The sequence below is a fragment of the Chionomys nivalis genome, chromosome 9 (assembly GCF_950005125.1).
Source record: "Chionomys nivalis chromosome 9, mChiNiv1.1, whole genome shotgun sequence".
In the NCBI taxonomy this organism is placed as follows: domain Eukaryota; kingdom Metazoa; phylum Chordata; class Mammalia; order Rodentia; family Cricetidae; genus Chionomys; species Chionomys nivalis.
Window position 1 is genome coordinate 54807652 of NC_080094.1, and position 12096 is coordinate 54819747.

General features: G+C 41.0%; 1 protein-coding gene across 6 annotated transcripts in view; it reads right to left on the reverse strand.

The window, feature by feature from the left end:
* Mga (MAX dimerization protein MGA) overlaps positions 1 to 12096 on the reverse strand; it is a 102571-nt gene that overhangs the window by 73744 nt on the left and 16731 nt on the right. The window contains exon 1 of one of the 6 annotated variants that reach the window (XM_057780156.1): positions 10449 to 10536. The exons of 4 other annotated variants lie outside the window; for them this stretch is intronic. The gene's annotated coding sequence lies outside the window, so the exon portion shown is untranslated. Of the gene's footprint in view, positions 1 to 2752; positions 2816 to 10448; positions 10537 to 12096 lie in introns of those variants that run through there. One more of the 6 variants, XM_057780154.1, reaches the window with a different exon arrangement.

Genomic DNA, 12096 nt, shown 5'->3' on the forward strand with positions numbered 1-12096 from the left:
ACAGCCTGGTCTACAAAAGCTAGTTCCAGGACAGACTCCAAAGCTATCAAGAAACCCTGTCTTGGAAAACTTAAAAAAAAAAAAAAAAAAAAAAAAAACACCCAAACCTAGCAATTTATTCCATCAGTTAACCAAAATACATACAAAATACATAAAATCGAAGAGCCAATTTATGGCCCCAAAGTATCAGGAACTTGAGATATAATAGCTACAATTAAAAACAGGATTCCCTTGTAGTGCTGGTAACTGAACCCAGCCAGGGATTTTCACATGATATGCACCTGGAATACCACTGAACTACATTGTCAGCCCTATATTTGATTTTTCTCATCTACAGCTCGTCAATTAGTGCACATGCTGTTTCACATTTACGAAGAACACTCTAAAGTCTAAGACAGCCATAAATGTCCATTGCAAAAATCAAATGTACTTTAATCAGAAAAGGAAGATAAAAAAAAAAAAACCTCCTTTCCAGCAATACTGGAATACTCTGTATTTTGCTCTCTTAAAATTTTAACAAAGAGCACAAGTTAGTGGTGTCTATCTTTGATCTCAGCACTGGAAAGACAAAGGCAGAAGGATTTCTGTGAGTTCTAGGCCAGCCTTATCTACTTACATTTTAAAATTCAAAAATGTTTGGTTCAGCCTTTTCTCATCAAGCATTTACCTAGATTAAAATGCATTAGAAAGGGCCTTAAATTTAGTTGTAAAGGGAAAAATTCTTGGTGATTCTTGACGTTCCTAACTACACACACCTCTAAGGTATATGCTTTAAAACAGTGTAGCAAAGTGCACCAAATGTAACAAACTCAGAGGACCAATTTTTTCAGCCAGTGGTGTTGGTAAATTTTTACTGTAATTGTGACCCTGATACAACCCGCAAGACACACTATGTAGCAATTTAATGATTTACATACGGTGTCAAGAAAATTTAACTACACCAAGTCAAAATTCCAAGTCAATTTATTACTTTTAAAACACAAATTTCAAAAGATGGTCAGCACCATTTCTGACTGTTACACTTTCAAACAATAAGTTACTGTATTATGTATGGCAGGTTCACTACGATGTTTGTTCCTTAAACCGCATTTTGAAACTTAAATTTTATTAAATATTTCCATTCCTTGGTATCAATATAAAACAATTCAGGCTAGTAAGCTTTTAGGTGCCCACGAACGTAAAGCAGAATCTGAAAAACCTTTACAGCAGAAACGGACAGAGAATTTGAAAAAAATATGCCAAAGCACCAAGAGAACTAAATTTCCTTTATGTTGTAGTTAAGGGGATCCAACTCACTAAAGTGGATTTAAAAAACAAACAAACAAGCAAGCAAAAAAAAAAAAAAGCCCCAATTATTTCGCTTTTCAACTAGAGAAGACTGCTTAGCCAGAAACGTGAAAAAACTGTCGCAAAGAAAACTCTTATGAGGTATAGTCCCAAGGATCACGTGCAGCCAGGCGGAACCTTGTGGTCCTAGGGCTGTTTAGTCGCTTTCGGTTACCTTGGAGACTACAAAAGGAGCCACCGGGCCAGCCCATTTCCCAGCAGCCATCACGCCGGCACCTTAACTGCAGCCTTGCTGCGGCGTCGTGCCCGAAAGGAAAGCAGGCCTGGCAGGGATTACTAGGCACTTGGCCACTGAAGGTTGGCGAGCTCAACACGCAAAGGCTGAGCATAAGTGGGCCCTAATGTCTCAAGATCCACGTGTCGGATCCGGCGGCGAACAAGAGTGGGTCTCCCTCAGACGGAGATTCTCCCGTTCTACCAATCAAGTCACCCTCCTTTTCACTCTCCACCCATCCTTGCTTCCATCATTTTGCCGGAGGAAAGGAACATTTCCGGGGAACGAAAGTGAAGGCAAAAAACTTCACAGCAATGCAATATACTCTGCTAACGATTCTCCAGTTCGAAAAGATTCCCAACTTCTCTACATAATCTTCGAACACAGATTCCCCAATTTAGTGGTGGTAAGCTTACTAATGCCCCTGCTCACCTTACAAGACACAACCTACTTGAAAATTCAACAGAAAGGGGAAATCCTATGAACAGAAAACCAGTCAAGGCTGCCCACAGAGAAAAAGAAAACAACACCTGCTCTTCCCCCACCTGTTTTCTCCACCTCCGATTTGCACTAACAAATCACAGGTCCTTTGTTTACAAAGTTCTCACTCCCATTCAACTCACTCAACACCCCTTCCCCATTAAATTCGTGGTCTTGCTTTCATTTGACCAGAAATTAAAACGCTGGGGGATGATTGTATAGGTGTCAAAACACAACATCAAGTTACTTAGAGAAATCGACGTGGGTTGTTTCCCTCGGAGAGTTGAAACCCCGAGAGCTGAACTCTAAAACTCGTGCTTATTCAGCACAGGTTTAGACCTACAGCCAGGCTAAAAATCGTCACGCGGAACGTGCCATGCTGTTCAACACCCCACGCACACGAGGGCAGGGCCGCGCCATGGGCACTTCTCACCCCGCCCGCCTCGTGGCCACGGTCTCCGGCGTCGATGTTCCTAGTTAGTTCTCGGATCGACACGGAAGTGAGGTCGGGGAGGAACGCGAGATGACATGCGCAACTCACTCAAGGAACCAAAGGCTGCATCGCGCAGGGCCAAGCCAGGCCCAGGCGTGCGAAGCTCTCTCTGCGGAACGCTAGTCAAGCCATTCAAATACACAAGTGGTTTAAACTCTCAAAAAACTCCAATCGGGCCACTAGTGAAGCGATGCCCTCCACCCAGGCCCGAGAGTTACCGTGCGGGGCGTGGTCGGCCTCACCCCGAGTCCTTCATATCCCTCTAGGGGCGGGTTAATCTGAAGGGTTCGCACACCGTGTGTCCGCTTCAGCTGAAGAGCTTGCGCACGCTCCGAAAGTCCACGTCACCGCGCACGCGCTCCTACCCGCTTGGAGCCCCCCGCGCAGGCGCAAAGGGAGGCGCGAGCAGCACCTCTTCACCCCTCCCCCAACATCAGGAAGCCAAACGGCCCGCAGCAGCGTCAAGACCCTTGGGATCCGCCCCCGGAGCCGAAGCGGCAGTCTTTTCACGTCTTAGAAACCCCCAAAGAGCTACTGAAGCTTCCAGAATCAAGAAAGGCGAGGCAGGAGAGAGGTACCCAATACCTTCAACCTTGTACTCGAAGCCTTCGTGAAAATTCTAAAACCACAGCCCACCGGGCCTTTCTCAATTAGACTTTTGAGCCTTTCCCAGGGGATCCTCAATGGTCCCGCCCTGCCGTACCCGGCCCCACCCACACAAGGCTTCGTAGGCCCACCCTGGCTTCACAAGTCCATCAAAAAAGAATCTGAGGACCTCCTGTACTGAGGGGTTGGAAAGCGCCAGAGCACTGGAAAACTATGAAGCAAACACCATGTAAGAAGAGTAAGCAATTTTCCAATATTCACCAACAAAGAACGCTGTGAAAATAAGAGAAAACTTCCCTGAGAGCAGAGAATGGAAGCTTATGCCTGTAATCACAACACTGAAGCTAAGGCAGGAGGATTGCTGCGAGTTCGAGTCTAAACTGAATTCTATAGTGAGTTCCAGTTCCAGGACAGCTTAGCCTGCTGAGACACCCTGTCGAAATGAAAAACAAAGGAAAAAGAAGTTCGCTAAAGGATGGAGAGCTGCCACTAAATTGCTGATACCAAGATGAAAGATGTCTTAGAAAACAATTTGCCTGGGCCGGACGGTGGTGGCGCACGCCTTTAATCCCAGCACTTGGGAGGCAGAGGCAGGCGGATCTCTGTGAGTTCGAGACCAGCCTGGTCTACAAGAGCTAGTTCCAGGACAGGCTCCAAAAACCACAGAAAAACCCTGTCTTGAAAAAGCAAAACAAAAAAAGAAACAATTTGCCTGAGAGCTTTATCTAAGATATAGTGACTTGATCCTGTGTATTTTTTGTTTCTTCAAGGCACTGAAGCTTTTAAAATGCAAAGAAACCATTACCAACAAGTATATCAGGGTGTTGCAAAAACTAGGTCAAAGAACAGTATTTCTCAACCAAACATCAAAAATTTTAGTTTTCTTTCTCTACTACTTACTACTTTCATGCTGCTAATCCACCAGTAAATAATGTTTGAAGTGAATGGGGGTACAAAGAATTGAGTAGGAAGACAGAAACTGCAGTCTACATTACTATTCACTCTCAAAAGAACAGAGAGATAATAGGAAAAGTTATTCTGTGCTAGGTGACAACACAAACACACTTGGGAAAAAAACAAGACTGTAAGGATAGAGTCAAGAGGATTGATTTGACTTGCTTCTTTTCACTTAGCTCTTCCTGAGAAGACATTCAATACATAAGACAGAAATTGCTTATTCTAATCAAGTCCAGAACTAAAGTTTACAGACTTATGAAATCATTCTGAAAACCATGATTCAAACAAGAGCATTGAAGATCTTAAGCAGAACTGAAAAAACAATTGTTTCCTTAAGATGTTCCTCTTCGACTTCAAGAACCAAAATGCCTTCTCAAGGGTTGGGATGTTTCCTCAAAAAATTCCATTTCCTGAGACTAAAACTTGAGTTTATTTAGTATTAAAATGTCTACCCCTAAGGTATGAATGACTTCATAGCACCTCCAAAAAGACAACCCTAATAACCTCTCTAATTGGAAACTCAATGAGAACAACTTGCATAAAGAGGGCCATGGAAATGCTCTTTGGTGCTCTTTCCCTGCTCCCCGCAAAATTGAGATGCCACGTATCAACAACTTTCAACAATTGCTTACTGATTTTCACTTATAAGACTCATTGGTTTTCTGAGCATAATTTTTTTGCCAAAATCCTAAGTATGTTTGCCCTGACATTTTGGGCTTTCTTCTTTTCTCTGAAGACTGCTCCCATCATTTCTAGAGCTTCTTGCAGACCACCATTTGCTGACTCTGACTCAAAAGGCATGACTTTCTTACACTCCCTCCAACTAACAAAATTTACAGCTTGCCCATCCTGTCTTTTCCCCCACCCCCCCTAATGAAATGGTCCTCCAGGTTATTTTTTTCTTTCTCTTTTTTTGGGGGGTGGGGAGGGTTACTCTGTATGTAGCTGGAACTAGATTTATAGATCAGGCTAGCCTCAAACTCACAGGACTAAAGGCATGTGACACTACCATCTGGCCAGGCTAATTTTTTTTTAATTAATAAAACATTTTCAAGAGGCAGCACTTGATGATCTAACGGGTCACTACCCACAGGTTTTCAAAGTGGAGTCTACTTAACCTATAAATGTTGAAAGTTAGTGTCTAAGTATTCTCTGAAAATTGTGTTTTTAGCTGGGCAGTGGTGGCGCACGCTTTTAATCCCAGCACTCGGGAGGCAGAGGTAGGCGGATTTCTGGGAGTTCGAGGCCATCCTGGTCTACAAGAGCTAGTTCCAGGACAGGCATCAAGGCTACAGAGAAACCCTGTCTCGAAAAACCAAAAAAAAAAAAAAAAAAAAATTGTGTTTTTATATACTAACTTACAATTAATAATACAGCCATACCTATTTCAGTGATTTAGTTTGGATTTACCAAGTAACTATTTTGCTTAAAACAGGGTTTCATATATCCCTGACTGGCTTCAAACTTACATACTCAAAGCCAACTTTTCACTTCTGACCCTCCTGGCTCCACATCCAGGTACAAACAGATGCTACTGACAAACTTGGTTTATGTATGCTAAGCATTCTTTTTTTTGCATTCTTTTTTTTTTTTTTTTTTTTTTTGGTTTTTTGAGACAGGGTTTCTCTGTGGTTTTGGAGCCTGTCCTGGAACTAGCTCTTGTAGAACAGGCTGGTCTCGAACTCACAGAGATCCACCTGCCTCTGCCTCCCGAGTGCTGGGATTAAAGGCGTGCGCCACCACCGCCCGGCTATGTATGCTAAGCAATCACTCTACCGATTGTGCTGTATTCCAGTGACCAAGTGTCATGATTATTTGGGGTTTTTTGGTTTGTTTGTTGTGGGGTTTTGTTGTTATTTTGTTTTAGGGTTTTTTATTTGTATTTTGATTTTTGTTTGTTTGTTTGTTTGTTTTTGTTTTTCAAGACAGGGGTTCTCTGTGTAGCCTTGGCTGTCCTGGAACTAGCTCTATAGACTAGGCTGGCCTCAAACTCACAAAGATCTGCCTGCCTCTGCCTCCTGAGTGCTGGGATCAAAGACGTGAGCCACCACTGCCCAACTGTTCTGTTTTTTATATTGCTCTTTCAAGTAATTGCATAAATGGATACATTCTACTTTCAATGCAGTATTCTTCAAATTGTACTTAGTTATATTCTATTTTCCTTTAAAGTCCATCCTTGGCCAAATGTGATGGTACATACCTTTAATTCTGCACTTAGATGAGGAGGCAGGTGGTTCTCTGTGAATCTAAGGCTAGCCTGAGCTACATACTGACAACCATAGCTCCATAGAGAGACTGTCTCTCAAAAACCAAGGGGGGAGGGAGCGCAGAAGTAAATCAGCCAGAAATGATGGTGAATGCTTATAATCCTAGCATTCAGAAAGATCATCAACTGCCAAACAAGCCAAAGCTACAGAGTAAGTTTCAGGTCAGCGTGAACTCCAGAAGAAAGGAAGAAAAGGAAAAATACAGCAGTGGTAGAGTACTTAAAAAGTACATGCGCAAAGCCCTAGGTTCAGTCTCTAAAAATCTAAAAGCTACAACCACATGCATTTCACAGTGAGATTAGAGTGGGGAGGAGTTTTGAATAAAAAGAAATTCTTACAACAAAAGTTTTAAAATGCCAAGCCAGGACTGCCTTGAATATAGCCAACCTAACCACTAAAGCTGATTCTAGGGTTCATCTATCTTACTGGAATTTTCAACTTGTTGCTCATGGGTCACCTTGTTCATTCAAGCCTAACTCACACGATCTTTTCCTTGATTTTTCTTGGTTTAACTTTCAAAATTTTACTAAATATTGAGGGAGAAAAAAATTATGCCTAGAATATAAAGGATCTGCCTAGAATGTACACAGATTTGATCTATGTATATTTCGTATACATGTATTTTGTTAAGGAAACTGCCTCCCCAGCACTGAGAATAAGCCTGTGCCACCACACCCAGCCTTTTATGTGGATGTTAGGATTCAAACTCAAATGCTCACACTTGTGTGGCAAGTGCTTTACTGGATGAGTTATTTTCCTAGTCCATCCCTACACACATACTTTTTCTACTCAATAAATAGAACAAATGCCTGCTAACTGATGAGGACAAAGAGAAATATTGTCATCTCACACACCATTCAAATTTCTACACTAGAATGCTTGGCATAACTTAAGTGACAGATTCAACACAAAAAATGTATCTTAAGCAATTTATTCAGATTCTACCTCTTCAGTTCTTCTAAGAGGGTATGCCTTTTTTGAGATTTTATGTGCATGACTGTTTTGACTGCATGTATGTCTGTTTACTACATGTGTGCCTGGTGCCCATGGAGGCCAGAAGTGGGTATCAAATCTCCTGAAGCTGGAGTTACAGTTTTGAGCAGTATGGGTGCTGAGAACCAAACCCAGGTCCTGTGCAAGATGAGCTGTTTGTAACCACTGACCCACCTCTCCACACCTAGACATACTTTTCTTAAATGCTTTAAAGAAAGCTGGGTGGTGGTTGCATGCACCTTTAATCTCAGCTCTTGGGAAACAGAGGCAAAAAGAATTCTTTGAGTTTGATCAACCTGGTCTACAAGATAAGTTTCAGGATGTCAAGGCTACACAGAGAAACCTTATCTCAAAAAACCAAAAGACAAAAAAGAAAAAAAAGAGTAAAAAAGGGCTTTACTATTATGAAGAAACCATTAGCTCCCCTGATGGAAAGAGTCAACTTCAAAGAGTGGTCCCCTCACATCCACACCATATCATACACATGCAACACTGAAAAGAAAACCTTAAATGTATTCCCTTTTACAGCCTCATATGGCACAGAATCATGTTTCTCACATTTTACCTAAGGGGATCTTCCCTAATCTTTCATACTTTCTTTTAGTTAAAGAAACTCCTACTAACAAACAGAACTGGATGAATATAGCAAGTGTACTGCACAGTTGGACTCAAGGAAAAACCCCAAAGCCTATATGGCAGAAGAAAAACACTGAAAAATTATACATGAAATAAATCATACTTACTTTCCATGAAGAGCACCACTAACACCCAAAAACAGATAATGGTAATCAACATAGGCGTTTCTGCCACCAACTCTGATGTCCTAAATACAATTCCTGGCAACCCATATAAAGAGCCAGGCAGTGGTGGTGAATGTCTTTGATCCCAGCACTCAGGAGGCAGAGGCAAGTGGATCTCTGGGTTCAAGGTCAGCCTGGTCTACAGAGTGAGTTCCAGGACAACCAGAGCTACACAGAGAACCCTGTCTCCAATAAAATAAAATAAAATAAAATAAAATAAAAACCTACCTACCATTAGTTGCCTTCTAATCTCCACATGCATTCTGTGGCACATGTAAGTACACATACACCCCACGCATACATACATGTAAATCAAAAGTATACCATTTACTATATCATGTATTTATTTATTTATTTATTTATTTATTTATTTATTTATTTTGGTTTTTCGAGACGGTTTCTTTGTGGTTTTGGAGCCTATCCTGGAACTAGCTCTTGTAGACCAGGCTGGTCTCGAACTCACAGAGATCCGCCTGCTTCTGCCTCCCAAGTGCTGGGATTAAAGGTGTGCACCACCACCGCCCGGCTCATGTTTTATTTTTTAAAGGGAGCATTTTGAGATTAGATACTAGAGAGGGCATACCTTACAATGAATAATCATTTTAGAAAGCTAAAATTTATTCATATTTCCTTAGTTTTTTTTATACTGTAAAATTTTACATTTATTTATTGTGTCTGTGTTTAACTGTGTGAGCACACATACCACAGTACCTTTAGGGAGCTAAGAAAAAAACTGTGGGAGTCAATTCTCTCTTTTCTACCATGGGTCCCAGGGGTTAAACTCAGATCTTCAACCTTGCCATCAAGTGCCTTTACCTATTGAGTCATCTCACTGACCTATGAATAATCCTTTTTTTTCTTTAGATTTACTTATTGTATATACAGTATTCTGTCTACATATATCCTATATGCCAGTAGAGGGCACCAGATCTCATTACAGATGGTTGTGAGCCACCATGTGGTTGCTGGGAATTGAACTCAGGACCTCTGGAAGAACAGTCAGTGGTGCTCTTAACCTCTGAGCCACCTCTCCAGCCCCCTATGAATAATCTTAATACATTTATATAGATGGAAGATTTATATACCACTGAAAATGTCCTTGCAGACAGGTATTTAGAAATTATGATCAGGCACATAGCACCCTCCCCAAATAACTATGATTTGGTCTTCTGAAGAAAAAAAAAATAGCACAAAACAAACTCAGAATGGGATATAAATCATCTTGCCAAGAAATCAATAGTCAGCTTCTTCTCAGAACAATAATGTCTAAGCAAGGAAACACTCCAATCCAGAACAAATAGCACTTGTAAAATTAATACATTACTAAGCATCAAGAGGGAAGCTGGGCGGTGGTGGCACACACCTTTAAACCGAGCACTCAGGAGGCTGAGGCAGGCAGATCTCTGAGAGACACTCAAAAGAGGGTAATAACCTCTATACTGATACTTTTGTAAAGTATAGAAAAGGTAGTACAGCGAAATCACCAAATTGTTCCATATGTAAGATAACTTGGAACACACGGTGGCTCTCCACCTTCCACCTCCGAAGTGTTAGAATTACAAACCTGAACACCACACCTAGTTTATACAGCATTGGGAATCAAACCCAGGGCTTTGTGTGTGCTGGGCAAACACTCTACAATCAGATTCTCATCACCAACTTCCCCCTCCACACCCAGTTTTGTTTTTGAGGCTGGCTTTGAAATTTTGGTCATTTTTGTGCTACTGCCTCCAGAATGCTGATATTACACATGTACACCACTATGATTGGCTGAGATTTTAAGATGTATTACAATACATATGGGACAACACTTCATTCTACAACATGCTCTAGGTCATCTTAGTTAAAAAATGAAGAGGCTAAATATAATTAAGCACACCTTTAATCCCAGCACTAGGGAAGCAGATGTACGGTCAATCTTTGTGAGTTTGAACATTGAGTTCCAGCTAGTTAGGTTTACACATAAGAGAGACCCTGTGTGTGTGGCGGTGGAGCGGGGGGGGGGGGGGGGGGGGGGATATCACTGTCTTGGTTTGCTCTGGTCATCAAGTTGAAACAACCTCAAATATTATGAAAAGGGAGTCTCGTTTGAGAGATTATCTAGCTCAGATTGCCTCGTCTGGGGAGAACTGTCTTGATGGTGGTTTGATATAAGAGAGCCCAAGACCACTGTGAGAGGAACCAGCCCTAGGTAGATAGTTCTGTATCAGAAAGCTAACTAAAAGCAAGATGGTGGGAGCACATGCTTTGAGGAAGGCAGACACAGCCATCTCTCCAGCCCTGGTGCACACCTTTAATCCCAGCACTCAGGAAACAGACAGGCAGATCTCTGTGAGTTCAAGGCCAGCTTGGTTTACACAGTGAATTCCAGGATAACCAGGGCCGTGTAGAGACCTTGTCTCTAAAACAAAACAAGAAAGAAAATAAGACTTTAAAATGTTGTTAGCATACAAAGCAATATTTTTCATTATGAAATTTTCATACTCATAAATCATTGTATCTTGCTCACATTTCCACACATAAGAATAAACCATGGGCTAGCAATGTGATACATGCCTATAATTCTAGCACTTGGAGGCAGGGGTAGAAGGATCGAGTTCAGGATCATCCTTAGCTACATAGAGAGAACCTCTGTCTTAAAAGTATAAAACACTTAAACAGAGATAAATGCAACAAGAAAGACTGACACAAGGTAGATTATCAAATTCACTAAACAGGGAAGCAGATTATGTATTGATAACTTCCCTATGAAATGAGCCTGAGCACTTGAACAATATAGTATCATGTCTTTAAGTCCATGAAGCTCATGATATAAATTCACCTATTCAAACATTTAGATTATACTGTTAAATATTTGTTAGAGATATAAAAAAGAAAAACTAGCTGAGTTGTGGTAGCTCATGCCTTTAATCCCAGCACTTGGAAAGCAGAGGCAGGTGGGTCTCTTAAGTTTGAGGCCAGCCTGGTCTACAGAGTGACTTCCAGGACAGTGAGGGTTACACAGAGAAACCCTGTCTCAAAAAAACAAAAATAAAAATAGTAATAATAAATAAATAAAAACCTATAAAAACTTAATGGAGGAAGAAACTACCCTGGAGTTATTACTAAGACTATTTTAATAGTCTTCAAATGTTAAGCACGTAAAGAAGGGGCTGGCTTAGTAAATATCTCCCCTCAGAAAAAAATAGAAAAAAATTATACAAAGGAACATGATGCAAATAAACAGAGGATACCTTAATTCCTTAAGTCAAGCATTTACTGAGTATGTAGCATGTATAAATCCTGGAAAACAAAGACAAGATCTCTGCTCCCAGTAGCCTGCAATCACTGATCATATAATTTATTATAATCAATGATCATTAGTAACAGCAAAGACTAAAGAATACTACTGGTTTTCTCTGCTGAATGTAAAGGAAGCACAAAGGATAATAAAATAGGACTAAGAGTATATAGAATTCCAAAAAAGCTGGGGATGCAGCTCATTAGTAGATAATTTGCCTAGCATACACAGAGCCCAAGATTTGATTCCTAGTGTCACATAGACCAGGCATGGTGGGGCAAGCCAATAATATCAGCAATCAGAAGGTGGAAACAAGAGGATCAGAAATTCAAGGTCTTTCTTGGTCACATCAAAGCCAGTCTCAAATATATGAGGACCTGTTCTCAAAATAAAAAAATAAAAAAGAGAAACAGAAGAGATGGCTCAGGAATTAAAAGTACTTGCTGCTCTTGTAAAGGACCCAGTTTCTGTTTCTAGCACCCACATGGTTATTTTAATAGCAGCTCACAACTGTAACTCTAGTACCAAGTAATCCAGTGCCTCCTTCTGAACCTTGAGGGCACCAGGCACACAGGCTTATGATATACATACATATACATGCACATGTATGCACAGCAAAACATTCATACACACAAAATAACAACAAAAATATGAAAACA